Consider the following 16379-nt stretch of genomic DNA (forward strand, 5'->3'; position numbering starts at 1 on the left):
AACTTTGTACAAAGATTGTTATTTCATGCTATTTAGAAGCACAGTCAGGCTTGAAACGTTGGCAAAGCATCCAAGAATTCTGGACTCCACTACCTTAGAGTCATATTGCCCAAGGTTGCGATGCCATCAGAAATAGCACATATTAGAATGAGCAATTCATATTTCCTGCTAAATTTTTTGTAAAAGAAGCAAAGATACACCTGAACAGGGACTTGAACCCTGGACCCTCAGATTAAAAGTCTGATGCTCTACCGACTGAGCTATCCAGGCACAGGGATCACTGCCCATTTGAAACTTGATTTTCACTCTACAGCACCTCCATACATGGCTACCTCACTGGTCAATAAAGGAAATGAATTACTAGTGCATTACACACATTTTGACACTGGAGACATAACTTTTTTCAGTCATTCCGTATCCAGATATAGAGATTTGCAGCATCTAGGACTTTAATGTTCACCCACTTACGGATTTGAATGTTTTGCCACATTAATGAGTGCAAACTTGCTCCCCAGTAAAGACGAACATGTGCTCCTCAATGCACACACTGGGCAATGCAGTCCACTCTAAATCGACGATTAATGACATGCTCGTTTTGTGCAATGGAGTTTCAGTCATTTGGAAAACATTTTGAAAAGTTATATTGCAACAGAAGCCCAGCCTTAAAAAAGTGGATTTCACTTCTAAATGATTACATGAGGAAGGAAAGGAGACCAGATGCAAAAAAGGTGCTGTGGCTTAGTTGGTTAAAGCGCCTGTCTAGTAAACAGGAGATCCTGAGTTCGAATCTCAGCAGCGCCTGTCTGCTTTTTTTCGACCAATCTGTCTCCCCAATATTAAAACTTTGTACAAAGATTGCTATTTCATGCTATTTAGAAGCACAGTCAGGCTTGATATGTTGGCAAAGCATCCAAGAACTCTGGACTCCACTACCTTAGAGTCATATTGCCCAAGGTTGCGATGCCATCAGAAATAGCACATATTAGAATGAGCAATTCATATTTCCTGCTTAATTTTTTGTAAAAGAAGCAAAGGTACGCCTGAACAGGGACTTGAACCCTGGACCCTCAGATTAAAAGTCTGATGCTCTACCGACTGAGCTATCCAGGCACAAGGATCACTGCCCATTTGAAACTTGATTTTCACTCTACAGCACCTCCATACATGGCTACCTCACTGGTCAATAAAGGAAATGAATTACTAGTGCATTACACACATTTTGACACTGGAGACATAACTTTTTTCAGTCATTCCGTATCCAGATATAGAGATTTGCAGCATCTAGGACTTTAATGTTCACCCACTTACGGATTTGAATATTTTGCCACATTCATGAGTGCAAACTTGCTCCCCAGTAAAGACGAACATGTGCTCCTCAATGCACACACTGGGCAATGCAGTCCACTCTAAATCGACGATTAATGACATGCTCGTTTTGTGCAATGGAGTTTCAGTCAATTGGAAAACATTTTGAAAAGTTATATTGCAACAGAAGCCCAGCCTTAAAAAAGTGGATTTCACTTCTAAATGATTACATGAGGAAGGAAAGGAGACCAGATGCAAAAAAGGTGCTGTGGCTTAGTTGGTTAAAGCGCATGTCTAGTAAACAGGAGATCCTGAGTTCGAATCTCAGCAGCGCCTGTCTGCTTTTTTTTCGACCAATCTGTCTCCCCAATATTAAAACTTTGTACAAAGATTGCTATTTCATGCTATTTAGAAGCACAGTCAGGCTTGAAATGTTGGCAAAGCATCCAAGAACTCTGGACTCCACTACCTTAGAGTCATATTGCCCAAGGTTGCGATGCCATCAGAAATAGCACATATTAGAATGAGCAATTCATATTTCCTGCTTAATTTTTTGTAAAAGAAGCAAAGGTACGCCTGAACAGGGACTTGAACCCTGGACCCTCAGATTAAAAGTCTGATGCTCTACCGACTGAGCTATCCAGGCAGATGGATCACTGCCATTTGAAACTTGATTTTCACTCTACAGCACCTCCATACATGGCGACCTCACTGGTCAATAAAGGAAATGAATTACTAGTGCATTACACACATTTTGACACTGGAGACATAACTTTTTTCAGTCATTCCGTATCCAGATATAGAGATTTGCAGCATCTAGGACTTTAATGTTCACCCACTTACGGATTTGAATGTTTTGCCACATTCATGAGTGCAAACTTGCTCCCCAGTAAAGACGAACATGTGCTCCTCAATGCACACACTGGGCAATGCAGTCCACTCTAAATCGACGATTAATGACATGCTCGTTTTGTGCAATGGAGTTTCAGTCAATTGGAAAACATTTTGTAAAGTTATATTGCAACAGAAGCCCAGCCTTAAAAAAAGTGGATTTCACTTCTAAATGATTACATGAGGAAGGACAGGAGATCAGATGCAAAAGAGGTGCTGTGGCTTAGTTGGTTAAAGCGCCTGTCTAGTAAACAGGAGATCCTGAGTTCGAATCTCAGCAGCGCCTGTCTGCTTTTTTTTCGACCAATCTGTCTCCCCAATATTAAAACTTTGTACAAAGATTGTTATTTCATGCTATTTAGAAGCACAGTCAGGCTTGAAACGTTGGCAAAGCATCCAAGAATTCTGGACTCCACTACCTTAGAGTCATATTGCCCAAGGTTGCGATGCCATCAGAAATAGCACATATTAGAATGAGCAATTCATATTTCCTGCTAAATTTTTTGTAAAAGAAGCAAAGATACACCTGAACAGGGACTTGAACCCTGGACCCTCAGATTAAAAGTCTGATGCTCTACCGACTGAGCTATCCAGGCACAGGGATCACTGCCCATTTGAAACTTGATTTTCACTCTACAGCACCTCCATACATGGCTACCTCACTGGTCAATAAAGGAAATGAATTATTAGTGCATTACACACATTTTGACACTGGAGACATAACTTTTTTCAGTCATTCCGTATCCAGATATAGAGATTTGCAGCATCTAGGACTTTAATGTTCACCCACTTACGGATTTGAATGTTTTGCCACATTAATGAGTGCAAACTTGCTCCCCAGTAAAGACGAACATGTGCTCCTCAATGCACACACTGGGCAATGCAGTCCACTCTAAATCGACGATTAATGACATGCTCGTTTTGTGCAATGGAGTTTCAGTCAATTGGAAAACATTTTGAAAAGTTATATTGCAACAGAAGCCCAGCCTTAAAAAAGTGGATTTCACTTCTAAATGATTACATGAGGAAGGAAAGGAGACCAGATGCAAAAAAGGTGCTGTGGCTTAGTTGGTTAAAGCGCCTGTCTAGTAAACAGGAGATCCTGAGTTCGAATCTCAGCAGCGCCTGTCTGCTTTTTTTTCGACCAATCTGTCTCCCCAATATTAAAACTTTGTACAAAGATTGTTATTTCATGCTATTTAGAAGCACAGTCAGGCTTGAAATGTTGGCAAAGCATCCAAGAATTCTGGACTCCACTACCTTAGAGTCATATTGCCCAAGGTTGCCATGCCATCAGAAATAGCACATATTAGAATGAGCAATTCATATTTCCTGCTAAATTTTTTGTAAAAGAAGCAAAGATACCCCTGAACCGGGACTTGAACCCTGGACCCTCAGATTAAAAGTCTGATGCTCTACCGACTGAGCTATCCAGGCACAAGGATCACGCCCATTTGAAACTTGATTTTCACTCTACAGCACCTCCATACATGGCTACCTCACTGGTCAATAAAGGAAATGAATTACTAGTGCATTACACACATTTTGACACTGGAGACATAACTTTTTTCAGTCATTCCGTATCCAGATATAGAGATTTGCAGCATCTAGGACTTTAATGTTCACCCACTTACGGATTTGAATGTTTTGCCACATTCATGAGTGCAAACTTGCTCCCCAGTAAAGATGAACATGTGCTCCTCAATGCACACACTGGGCAATGCAGTCCACTCTAAATCGACGATTAATGACATGCTCGTTTTGTGCAATGGAGTTTCAGTCAATTGGAAAACATTTTGAAAAGTTATATTGCAACAGAAGCCCAGCCTTAAAAAAGTGGATTTCACTTCTAAATGATTACATGAGGAAGGAAAGGAGACCAGATGCAAAAAAGGTGCTGTGGCTTAGTTGGTTAAAGCGCCTGTCTAGTAAACAGGAGATCCTGAGTTCGAATCTCAGCAGCGCCTGTCTGCTTTTTTTTCGACCAATCTGTCTCCCCAATATTAAAACTTTGTACAAAGATTGCTATTTCATGCTATTTAGAAGCACAGTCAGGCTTGAAATGTTGGCAAAGCATCCAAGAATTCTGGACTCCACTACCTTAGAGTCATATTGCCCAAGGTTGCGATGCCATCAGAAATAGCACATATTAGAATGAGCAATTCATATTTCCTGCTTAATTTTTTGTAAAAGAAGCAAAGGTACGCCTGAACAGGGACTTGAACCCTGGACCCTCAGATTAAAAGTCTGATGCTCTACCGACTGAGCTATCCAGGCACAAGGATCGCGCCCATTTGAAACTTGATTTTCACTCTACAGCACCTCCATACATGGCTACCTCACTGGTCAATAAAGGAAATGAATTACTAGTGCATTACACACATTTTGACACTGGAGACATAACTTTTTTCAGTCATTCCGTATCCAGATATAGAGATTTGCAGCATCTAGGACTTTAATGTTCACCCACTTACGGATTTGAATGTTTTGCCACATTCATGAGTGCAAACTTGCTCCCCAGTAAAGACGAACATGTGCTCCTCAATGCACACACTGGGCAATGCAGTCCACTCTAAATCGACGATTAATGACATGCTCGTTTTGTGCAATGGAGTTTCAGTCAATTGGAAAACATTTTGTAAAGTTATATTGCAACAGAAGCCCAGCCTTAAAAAAAGTGGATTTCACTTCTAAATGATTACATGAGGAAGGACAGGAGATCAGATGCAAAAGAGGTGCTGTGGCTTAGTTGGTTAAAGCGCCTGTCTAGTAAACAGGAGATCCTGAGTTCGAATCTCAGCAGCACCTGTCTGCTTTTTTTTCGACCAATCTGTCTCCCCAATATTAAAACTTTGTACAAAGATTGTTATTTCATGCTATTTAGAAGCACAGTCAGGCTTGAAACGTTGGCAAAGCATCCAAGAATTCTGGACTCCACTACCTTAGAGTCATATTGCCCAAGGTTGCGATGCCATCAGAAATAGCACATATTAGAATGAGCAATTCATATTTCCTGCTAAATTTTTTGTAAAAGAAGCAAAGATACACCTGAACAGGGACTTGAACCCTGGACCCTCAGATTAAAAGTCTGATGCTCTACCGACTGAGCTATCCAGGCACAGGGATCACTGCCCATTTGAAACTTGATTTTCACTCTACAGCACCTCCATACATGGCTACCTCACTGGTCAATAAAGGAAATGAATTACTAGTGCATTACACACATTTTGACACTGGAGACATAACTTTTTTCAATCATTCCGTATCCAGATATAGAGATTTGCAGCATCTAGGACTTTAATGTTCACCCACTTACGGATTTGAATGTTTTGCCACATTAATGAGTGCAAACTTGCTCCCCAGTAAAGACGAACATGTGCTCCTCAATGCACACACTGGGCAATGCAGTCCACTCTAAATCGACGATTAATGACATGCTCGTTTTGTGCAATGGAGTTTCAGTCAATTGGAAAACATTTTGAAAAGTTATATTGCAACAGAAGCCCAGCCTTAAAAAAGTGGATTTCACTTCTAAATGATTACATGAGGAAGGAAAGGAGACCAGATGCAAAAAAGGTGCTGTGGCTTAGTTGGTTAAAGCGCCTGTCTAGTAAACAGGAGATCCTGAGTTCGAATCTCAGCAGCGCCTGTCTGCTTTTTTTTCGACCAATCTGTCTCCCCAATATTAAAACTTTGTACAAAGATTGTTATTTCATGCTATTTAGAAGCACAGTCAGGCTTGAAATGTTGGCAAAGCATCCAAGAATTCTGGACTCCACTACCTTAGAGTCATATTGCCCAAGGTTGCCATGCCATCAGAAATAGCACATATTAGAATGAGCAATTCATATTTCCTGCTAAATTTTTTGTAAAAGAAGCAAAGATACCCCTGAACCGGGACTTGAACCCTGGACCCTCAGATTAAAAGTCTGATGCTCTACCGACTGAGCTATCCAGGCACAAGGATCACGCCCATTTGAAACTTGATTTTCACTCTACAGCACCTCCATACATGGCTACCTCACTGGTCAATAAAGGAAATGAATTACTAGTGCATTACACACATTTTGACACTGGAGACATAACTTTTTTCAGTCATTCCGTATCCAGATATAGAGATTTGCAGCATCTAGGACTTTAATGTTCACCCACTTACGGATTTGAATGTTTTGCCACATTCATGAGTGCAAACTTGCTCCCCAGTAAAGACGAACATGTGCTCCTCAATGCACACACTGGGCAATGCAGTCCACTCTAAATCGACGATTAATGACATGCTCGTTTTGTGCAATGGAGTTTCAGTCAATTGGAAAACATTTTGAAAAGTTATATTGCAACAGAAGCCCAGCCTTAAAAAAGTGGATTTCACTTCTAAATGATTACATGAGGAAGGAAAGGAGACCAGATGCAAAAAAGGTGCTGTGGCTTAGTTGGTTAAAGCGCCTGTCTAGTAAACAGGAGATCCTGAGTTCGAATCTCAGCAGCGCCTGTCTGCTTTTTTTTCGACCAATCTGTCTCCCCAATATTAAAACTTTGTACAAAGATTGCTATTTCATGCTATTTAGAAGCACAGTCAGGCTTGAAATGTTGGCAAAGCATCCAAGAATTCTGGACTCCACTACCTTAGAGTCATATTGCCCAAGGTTGCGATGCCATCAGAAATAGCACATATTAGAATGAGCAATTCATATTTCCTGCTTAATTTTTTGTAAAAGAAGCAAAGGTACGCCTGAACAGGGACTTGAACCCTGGACCCTCAGATTAAAAGTCTGATGCTCTACCGACTGAGCTATCCAGGCACAAGGATCGCGCCCATTTGAAACTTGATTTTCACTCTACAGATCCTCCATACATGGCTACCTCACTGGTCAATAAAGGAAATGAATTACTAGTGCATTACACACATTTTGACACTGGAGACATAACTTTTTTCAGTCATTCCGTATCCAGATATAGAGATTTGCAGCATCTAGGACTTTAATGTTCACCCACTTACGGATTTGAATGTTTTGCCACATTCATGAGTGCAAACTTGCTCCCCAGTAAAGACGAACATGTGCTCCTCAATGCACACACTGGGCAATGCAGTCCACTCTAAATCGACGATTAATGACATGCTCGTTTTGTGCAATGGAGTTTCAGTCAATTGGAAAACATTTTGAAAAGTTATATTGCAACAGAAGCCCAGCCTTAAAAAAGTGGATTTCACTTCTAAATGATTACATGAGGAAGGAAAGGAGACCAGATGCAAAAAAGGTGCTGTGGCTTAGTTGGTTAAAGCGCCTGTCTAGTAAACAGGAGATCCTGAGTTAGAATCTCAGCAGCGCCTGTCTGCTTTTTTTCGACCAATCTGTCTCCCCAATATTAAAACTTTGTACAAAGATTGCTATTTCATGCTATTTAGAAGCACAGTCAGGCTTGATATGTTGGCAAAGCATCCAAGAACTCTGGACTCCACTACCTTAGAGTCATATTGCCCAAGGTTGCGATGCCATCAGAAATAGCACATATTAGAATGAGCAATTCATATTTCCTGCTTAATTTTTTGTAAAAGAAGCAAAGGTACGCCTGAACAGGGACTTGAACCCTGGACCCTCAGATTAAAAGTCTGATGCTCTACCGACTGAGCTATCCAGGCACAGGGATCACTGCCCATTTGAAACTTGATTTTCACTCTACAGCACCTCCATACATGGCTACCTCACTGGTCAATAAAGGAAATGAATTACTAGTGCATTACACACATTTCGACACTGGAGACATAACTTTTTTCAGTCATTCCGTATCCAGATATAGAGATTTGCAGCATCTAGGACTTTAATGTTCACCCACTTACGGATTTGAATGTTTTGCCACATTCATGAGTGCAAACTTGCTCCCCAGTAAAGACGAACATGTGCTCCTCAATGCACACACTGGGCAATGCAGTCCACTCTAAATCGACGATTAATGACATGCTTGTTTTGTGCAATGGAGTTTCAGTCAATTGGAAAACATTTTGAAAAGTTATATTGCAACAGAAGCCCAGCCTTAAAAAAGTGGATTTCACTTCTAAATGATTACATGAGGAAGGAAAGGAGACCAGATGCAAAAAAGGTGCTGTGGTTTAGTTGGTTAAAGCGCCTGTCTAGTAAACAGGAGATCCTGAGTTCGAATCTCAGCAGCGCCTGTCTGCTTTTTTTCGACCAATCTGTCTCCCCAATATTAAAACTTTGTACAAAGATTGCTATTTCATGCTATTTAGAAGCACAGTCAGGCTTCATATGTTGGCAAAGCATCCAAGAACTCTGGACTCCACTACCTTAGAGTCATATTGCCCAAGGTTGCGATGCCATCAGAAATAGCACATATTAGAATGAGCAATTCATATTTCCTGCTTAATTTTTTGTAAAAGAAGCAAAGGTACGCCTGAACAGGGACTTGAACCCTGGACCCTCAGATTAAAAGTCTGATGCTCTACCGACTGAGCTATCCAGGCACATGGTTCACTGCCATTTGAAACTTGATTTTCACTCTACAGCACCTCCATACATGGCTACCTCACTGGTCAATAAAGGAAATGAATTACTAGTGCATTACACACATTTTGACACTGGAGACATAACTTTTTTCAGTCATTCCGTATCCAGATATAGAGATTTGCAGCATCTAGGACTTTAATGTTCACCCACTTACGGATTTGAATGTTTTGCCACATTCATGAGTGCAAACTTGCTCCCCAGTAAAGACGAACATGTGCTCCTCAATGCACACACTGGGCAATGCAGTCCACTCTAAATCGACGATTAATGACATGCTTGTTTTGTGCAATGGAGTTTCAGTCAATTGGAAAACATTTTGAAAAGTTATATTGCAACAGAAGCCCAGCCTTAAAAAAGTGGATTTCACTTCTAAATGATTACATGAGGAAGGAAAGGAGACCAGATGCAAAAAAGGTGCTGTGGCTTAGTTGGTTAAAGCGCCTGTCTAGTAAACAGGAGATCCTGAGTTAGAATCTCAGCAGCGCCTGTCTGCTTTTTTTCGACCAATCTGTCTCCCCAATATTAAAACTTTGTACAAAGATTGCTATTTCATGCTATTTAGAAGCACAGTCAGGCTTGATATGTTGGCAAAGCATCCAAGAACTCTGGACTCCACTACCTTAGAGTCATATTGCCCAAGGTTGCGATGCCATCAGAAATAGCACATATTAGAATGAGCAATTCATATTTCCTGCTTAATTTTTTGTAAAAGAAGCAAAGGTACGCCTGAACAGGGACTTGAACCCTGGACCCTCAGATTAAAAGTCTGATGCTCTACCGACTGAGCTATCCAGGCACAGGGATCACTGCCCATTTGAAACTTGATTTTCACTCTACAGCACCTCCATACATGGCTACCTCACTGGTCAATAAAGGAAATGAATTACTAGTGCATTACACACATTTTGACACTGGAGACATAACTTTTTTCAGTCATTCCGTATCCAGATATAGAGATTTGCAGCATCTAGGACTTTAATGTTCACCCACTTACGGATTTGAATGTTTTGCCACATTCATGAGTGCAAACTTGCTCCCCAGTAAAGACGAACATGTGCTCCTCAATGCACACACTGGGCAATGCAATCCACTCTAAATCGACGATTAATGACATGCTCGTTTTGTGCAATGGAGTTTCAGTCAATTGGAAAACATTTTGAAAAGTTATATTGCAACAGAAGCCCAGCCTTAAAAAAGTGGATTTCACTTCTAAATGATTACATGAGGAAGGAAAGGAGACCAGATGCAAAAAAGGTGCTGTGGCTTAGTTGGTTAAAGCGCCTGTCTAGTAAACAGGAGATCCTGAGTTCGAATCTCAGCAGCGCCTGTCTGCTTTTTTTTCGACCAATCTGTCTCCCCAATATTAAAACTTTGTACAAAGATTGCTATTTCATGCTATTTAGAAGCACAGTCAGGCTTGAAATGTTGGCAAAGCATCCAAGAACTCTGGACTCCACTACCTTAGAGTCATATTGCCCAAGGTTGCGATGCCATCAGAAACAGCACATATTAGAATGAGCAATTCATATTTCCTGCTTAATTTTTTGTAAAAGAAGCAAAGGTACGCCTGAACAGGGACTTGAACCCTGGACCCTCAGATTAAAAGTCTGATGCTCTACCGACTGAGCTATCCAGGCACAGGGATCACTGCCCATTTGAAACTTGATTTTCACTCTACAGCACCTCCATACATGGCTACCTCACTGGTCAATAAAGGAAATGAATTACTAGTGCATTACACACATTTCGACACTGGAGACATAACTTTTTTCAGTCATTCCGTATCCAGATATAGAGATTTGCAGCATCTAGGACTTTAATGTTCACCCACTTACGGATTTGAATGTTTTGCCACATTCATGAGTGCAAACTTGCTCCCCAGTAAAGACGAACATGTGCTCCTCAATGCACACACTGGGCAATGCAGTCCACTCTAAATCGACGATTAATGACATGCTTGTTTTGTGCAATGGAGTTTCAGTCAATTGGAAAACATTTTGAAAAGTTATATTGCAACAGAAGCCCAGCCTTAAAAAAGTGGATTTCACTTCTAAATGATTACATGAGGAAGGAAAGGAGACCAGATGCAAAAAAGGTGCTGTGGCTTAGTTGGTTAAAGCGCCTGTCTAGTAAACAGGAGATCCTGAGTTCGAATCTCAGCAGCGCCTGTCTGCTTTTTTTCGACCAATCTGTCTCCCCAATATTAAAACTTTGTACAAAGATTGCTATTTCATGCTATTTAGAAGCACAGTCAGGCTTCATATGTTGGCAAAGCATCCAAGAACTCTGGACTCCACTACCTTAGAGTCATATTGCCCAAGGTTGCGATGCCATCAGAAATAGCACATATTAGAATGAGCAATTCATATTTCCTGCTTAATTTTTTGTAAAAGAAGCAAAGGTACGCCTGAACAGGGACTTGAACCCTGGACCCTCAGATTAAAAGTCTGATGCTCTACCGACTGAGCTATCCAGGCACATGGATCACTGCCATTTGAAACTTGATTTTCACTCTACAGCACCTCCATACATGGCTACCTCACTGGTCAATAAAGGAAATGAATTACTAGTGCATTACACACATTTTGACACTGGAGACATAACTTTTTTCAGTCATTCCGTATCCAGATATAGAGATTTGCAGCATCTAGGACTTTAATGTTCACCCACTTACGGATTTGAATGTTTTGCCACATTCATGAGTGCAAACTTGCTCCCCTGTAAATACGAACATGTGCTCCTCAATGCACACACTGGGCAATGCAGTCCACTCTAAATCGACGATTAATGACATGCTCGTTTTGTGCAATGGAGTTTCAGTCAATTGGAAAACATTTTGAAAAGTTATATTGCAACAGAAGCCCAGCCTTAAAAAAGTGGATTTCACTTCTAAATGATTACATGAGGAAGGAAAGGAGACCAGATGCAAAAAAGGTGCTGTGGCTTAGTTGGTTAAAGCGCCTGTCTAGTAAACAGGAGATCCTGAGTTAGAATCTCAGCAGCGCCTGTCTGCTTTTTTTCGACCAATCTGTCTCCCCAATATTAAAACTTTGTACAAAGATTGCTATTTCATGCTATTTAGAAGCACAGTCAGGCTTGATATGTTGGCAAAGCATCCAAGAACTCTGGACTCCACTACCTTAGAGTCATATTGCCCAAGGTTGCGATGCCATCAGAAATAGCACATATTAGAATGAGCAATTCATATTTCCTGCTTAATTTTTTGTAAAAGAAGCAAAGGTACGCCTGAACAGGGACTTGAACCCTGGACCCTCAGATTAAAAGTCTGATGCTTTACCGACTGAGCTATCCATGCACATGGATCACTGCCATTTGAAACTTGATTTTCACTCTACAGCACCTCCATACATGGCTACCTCACTGGTCAATAAAGGAAATGAATTACTAGTGCATTACACACATTTTGACACTGGAGACATAACTTTTTTCAGTCATTCCGTATCCAGATATAGAGATTTGCAGCATCTAGGACTTTAATGTTCACCCACTTACGGATTTGAATGTTTTGCCACATTCATGAGTGCAAACTTGCTCCCCAGTAAAGACGAACATGTGCTCCTCAATGCACACACTGGGCAATGCAGTCCACTCTAAATCGACGATTAATGACATGCTCGTTTTGTGCAATGGAGTTTCAGTCAATTGGAAAACATTTTGAAAAGTTATATTGCAACAGAAGCCCAGCCTTAAAAAAGTGGATTTCACTTCTGATTGATTACATGAGGAAGGAAAGGAGACCAGATGCAAAAAAGGGGCTGTGGCTTAGTTGGTTAAAGCGCCTGTCTAGTAAACAGGAGATCCTGAGTTCGAATCTCAGCAGCGCCTGTCTGCTTTTTTTTCGACCAATCTGTCTCCCCAATATTAAAACTTTGTACAAAGATTGCTATTTCATGCTATTTAGAAGCACAGTCAGGCTTGAAATGTTGGCAAAGCATCCAAGAACTCTGGACTCCACTACCTTAGAGTCATATTGCCCAAGGTTGCGATGCCATCAGAAACAGCACATATTAGAATGAGCAATTCATATTTCCTGCTTAATTTTTTGTAAAAGAAGCAAAGGTACGCCTGAACAGGGACTTGAACCCTGGACCCTCAGATTAAAAGTCTGATGCTCTACCGACTGAGCTATCCAGGCACAGGGATCACTGCCCATTTGAAACTTGATTTTCACTCTACAGCACCTCCATACATGGCTACCTCACTGGTCAATAAAGGAAATGAATTACTAGTGCATTACACACATTTCGACACTGGAGACATAACTTTTTTCAGTCATTCCGTATCCAGATATAGAGATTTGCAGCATCTAGGACTTTAATGTTCACCCACTTACGGATTTGAATGTTTTGCCACATTCATGAGTGCAAACTTGCTCCCCAGTAAAGACGAACATGTGCTCCTCAATGCACACACTGGGCAATGCAGTCCACTCTAAATCGACGATTAATGACATGCTCGTTTTGTGCAATGGAGTTTCAGTCAATTGGAAAACATTTTGAAAAGTTATATTGCAACAGAAGCCCAGCCTTAAAAAAGTGGATTTCACTTCTAAATGATTACATGAGGAAGGAAAGGAGACCAGATGCAAAAAAGGTGCTGTGGCTTAGTTGGTTAAAGCGCCTGTCTAGTAAACAGGAGATCCTGAGTTAGAATCTCAGCAGCGCCTGTCTGCTTTTTTTCGACCAATCTGTCTCCCCAATATTAAAACTTTGTACAAAGATTGCTATTTCATGCTATTTAGAAGCACAGTCAGGCTTGATATGTTGGCAAAGCATCCAAGAACTCTGGACTCCACTACCTTAGAGTCATATTGCCCAAGGTTGCGATGCCATCAGAAATAGCACATATTAGAATGAGCAATTCATATTTCCTGCTTAATTTTTTGTAAAAGAAGCAAAGGTACGCCTGAACAGGGACTTGAACCCTGGACCCTCAGATTAAAAGTCTGATGCTCTACCGACTGAGCTATCCATGCACATGGATCACTGCCATTTGAAACTTGATTTTCACTCTACAGCACCTCCATACATGGCTACCTCACTGGTCAATAAAGGAAATGAATTACTAGTGCATTACACACATTTTGACACTGGAGACATAACTTTTTTCAGTCATTCCGTATCCAGATATAGAGATTTGCAGCATCTAGGACTTTAATGTTCACCCACTTACGGATTTGAATGTTTTGCCACATTCATGAGTGCAAACTTGCTCCCCAGTAAATACGAACATGTGCTCCTCAATGCACACACTGGGCAATGCAGTCCACTCTAAATCGACGATTAATGACATGCTCGTTTTGTGCAATGGAGTTTCAGTCAATTGGAAAACATTTTGAAAAGTTATATTGCAACAGAAGCCCAGCCTTAAAAAAGTGGATTTCACTTCTAAATGATTACACGAGGAAGGAAAGGAGACCAGATGCAAAAAAGGTGCTGTGGCTTAGTTGGTTAAAGCGCCTGTCTAGTAAACAGGAGATCCTGAGTTAGAATCTCAGCAGCGCCTGTCTGCTTTTTTTCGACCAATCTGTCTCCCCAATATTAAAACTTTGTACAAAGATTGCTATTTCATGCTATTTAGAAGCACAGTCAGGCTTGATATGTTGGCAAAGCATCCAAGAACTCTGGACTCCACTACCTTAGAGTCATATTGCCCAAGGTTGCGATGCCATCAGAAATAGCACATATTAGAATGAGCAATTCATATTTCCTGCTTAATTTTTTGTAAAAGAAGCAAAGGTACGCCTGAACAGGGACTTGAACCCTGGACCCTCAGATTAAAAGTCTGATGCTCTACCGACTGAGCTATCCAGGCACATGGATCACTGCCATTTGAAACTTGATTTTCACTCTACAGCACCTCCATACATGGCTACCTCACTGGTCAATAAAGGAAATGAATTACTAGTGCATTACACACATTTCGACACTGGAGACATAACTTTTTTCAGTCATTCCGTATCCAGATATAGAGATTTGCAGCATCTAGGACTTTAATGTTCACCCACTTACGGATTTGAATGTTTTGCCACATTCATGAGTGCAAACTTGCTCCCCAGTAAAGACGAACATGTGCTCCTCAATGCACACACTGGGCAATGCAGTCCACTCTAAATCGACGATTAATGACATGCTTGTTTTGTGCAATGGAGTTTCAGTCAATTGGAAAACATTTTGAAAAGTTATATTGCAACAGAAGCCCAGCCTTAAAAAAGTGGATTTCACTTCTAAATGATTACATGAGGAAGGAAAGGAGACCAGATGCAAAAAAGGTGCTGTGGCTTAGTTGGTTAAAGCGCCTGTCTAGTAAACAGGAGATCCTGAGTTCGAATCTCAGCAGCGCCTGTCTGCTTTTTTTCGACCAATCTGTCTCCCCAATATTAAAACTTTGTACAAAGATTGCTATTTCATGCTATTTAGAAGCACAGTCAGGCTTCATATGTTGGCAAAGCATCCAAGAACTCTGGACTCCACTACCTTAGAGTCATATTGCCCAAGGTTGCGATGCCATCAGAAATAGCACATATTAGAATGAGCAATTCATATTTCCTGCTTAATTTTTTGTAAAAGAAGCAAAGGTACGCCTGAACAGGGACTTGAACCCTGGACCCTCAGATTAAAAGTCTGATGCTCTACCGACTGAGCTATCCAGGCACATAGATCACTGCCATTTGAAACTTGATTTTCACTCTACAGCACCTCCATACATGGCTACCTCACTGGTCAATAAAGGAAATGAATTACTAGTGCATTACACACATTTTGACACTGGAGACATAACTTTTTTCAGTCATTCCGTATCCAGATATAGAGATTTGCAGCATCTAGGACTTTAATGTTCACCCACTTACGGATTTGAATGTTTTGCCACATTCATGAGTGCAAACTTGCTCCCCAGTAAATACGAACATGTGCTCCTCAATGCACACACTGGGCAATGCAATCCACTCTAAATCGACGATTAATGACATGCTCGTTTTGTGCAATGGAGTTTCAGTCAATTGGAAAACATTTTGAAAAGTTATATTGCAACAGAAGCCCAGCCTTAAAAAAGTGGATTTCACTTCTAAATGATTACATGAGGAAGGAAAGGAGACCAGATGCAAAAAAGGTGCTGTGGCTTAGTTGGTTAAAGCGCCTGTCTAGTAAACAGGAGATCCTGAGTTCGAATCTCAGCAGCGCCTGTCTGCTTTTTTTTCGACCAATCTGTCTCCCCAATATTAAAACTTTGTACAAAGATTGCTATTTCATGCTATTTAGAAGCACAGTCAGGCTTGAAATGTTGGCAAAGCATCCAAGAACTCTGGACTCCACTACCTTAGAGTCATATTGCCCAAGGTTGCGATGCCATCAGAAACAGCACATATTAGAATGAGCAATTCATATTTCCTGCTTAATTTTTTGTAAAAGAAGCAAAGGTACGCCTGAACAGGGACTTGAACCCTGGACCCTCAGATTAAAAGTCTGATGCTCTACCGACTGAGCTATCCAGGCACAGGGATCACTGCCCATTTGAAACTTGATTTTCACTCTACAGCACCTCCATACATGGCTACCTCACTGGTCAATAAAGGAAATGAATTACTAGTGCATTACACACATTTCGACACTGGAGACATAACTTTTTTCAGTCATTCCGTAT

At 40.9% G+C, this 16379-nt stretch overlaps 11 non-coding genes across 11 annotated transcripts; all 11 read left to right on the forward strand.

Moving 5' to 3' along the window:
* The first annotated feature begins 727 nt into the window (after positions 1-727).
* TRNAT-AGU (transfer RNA threonine (anticodon AGU)) lies at positions 728-801 on the forward strand. The gene has a single exon. It is a non-coding gene; the product is annotated as a tRNA-Thr (tRNA).
* Positions 802-2408: 1607 nt separating this feature from the next.
* Positions 2409-2482, forward strand: TRNAT-AGU (transfer RNA threonine (anticodon AGU)). Its single transcript has one exon. It is a non-coding gene; the product is annotated as a tRNA-Thr (tRNA).
* Positions 2483-3249: 767 nt separating this feature from the next.
* On the forward strand, positions 3250-3323 carry TRNAT-AGU (transfer RNA threonine (anticodon AGU)). The gene has a single exon. It is a non-coding gene; the product is annotated as a tRNA-Thr (tRNA).
* Positions 3324-4089: 766 nt separating this feature from the next.
* TRNAT-AGU (transfer RNA threonine (anticodon AGU)) lies at positions 4090-4163 on the forward strand. Its single transcript has one exon. It is a non-coding gene; the product is annotated as a tRNA-Thr (tRNA).
* Positions 4164-4930: 767 nt separating this feature from the next.
* TRNAT-AGU (transfer RNA threonine (anticodon AGU)) lies at positions 4931-5004 on the forward strand. Its single transcript has one exon. It is a non-coding gene; the product is annotated as a tRNA-Thr (tRNA).
* Positions 5005-5771: 767 nt separating this feature from the next.
* On the forward strand, positions 5772-5845 carry TRNAT-AGU (transfer RNA threonine (anticodon AGU)). Its single transcript has one exon. It is a non-coding gene; the product is annotated as a tRNA-Thr (tRNA).
* Positions 5846-6611: 766 nt separating this feature from the next.
* On the forward strand, positions 6612-6685 carry TRNAT-AGU (transfer RNA threonine (anticodon AGU)). The gene has a single exon. It is a non-coding gene; the product is annotated as a tRNA-Thr (tRNA).
* Positions 6686-9970: 3285 nt separating this feature from the next.
* TRNAT-AGU (transfer RNA threonine (anticodon AGU)) lies at positions 9971-10044 on the forward strand. The gene has a single exon. It is a non-coding gene; the product is annotated as a tRNA-Thr (tRNA).
* A 767-nt stretch (positions 10045-10811) lies between these two features.
* TRNAT-AGU (transfer RNA threonine (anticodon AGU)) lies at positions 10812-10885 on the forward strand. Its single transcript has one exon. It is a non-coding gene; the product is annotated as a tRNA-Thr (tRNA).
* Positions 10886-15008: 4123 nt separating this feature from the next.
* TRNAT-AGU (transfer RNA threonine (anticodon AGU)) lies at positions 15009-15082 on the forward strand. Its single transcript has one exon. It is a non-coding gene; the product is annotated as a tRNA-Thr (tRNA).
* A 765-nt stretch (positions 15083-15847) lies between these two features.
* On the forward strand, positions 15848-15921 carry TRNAT-AGU (transfer RNA threonine (anticodon AGU)). Its single transcript has one exon. It is a non-coding gene; the product is annotated as a tRNA-Thr (tRNA).
* Positions 15922-16379: the final 458 nt, after the last annotated feature.

This window comes from Ambystoma mexicanum, unplaced genomic scaffold (genome assembly GCF_040938575.1).
Source record: "Ambystoma mexicanum isolate Mex_15411 unplaced genomic scaffold, UKY_AmexF1_1 Mex_scaf1, whole genome shotgun sequence".
Taxonomy (NCBI): Eukaryota; Metazoa; Chordata; class Amphibia; order Caudata; family Ambystomatidae; genus Ambystoma; species Ambystoma mexicanum.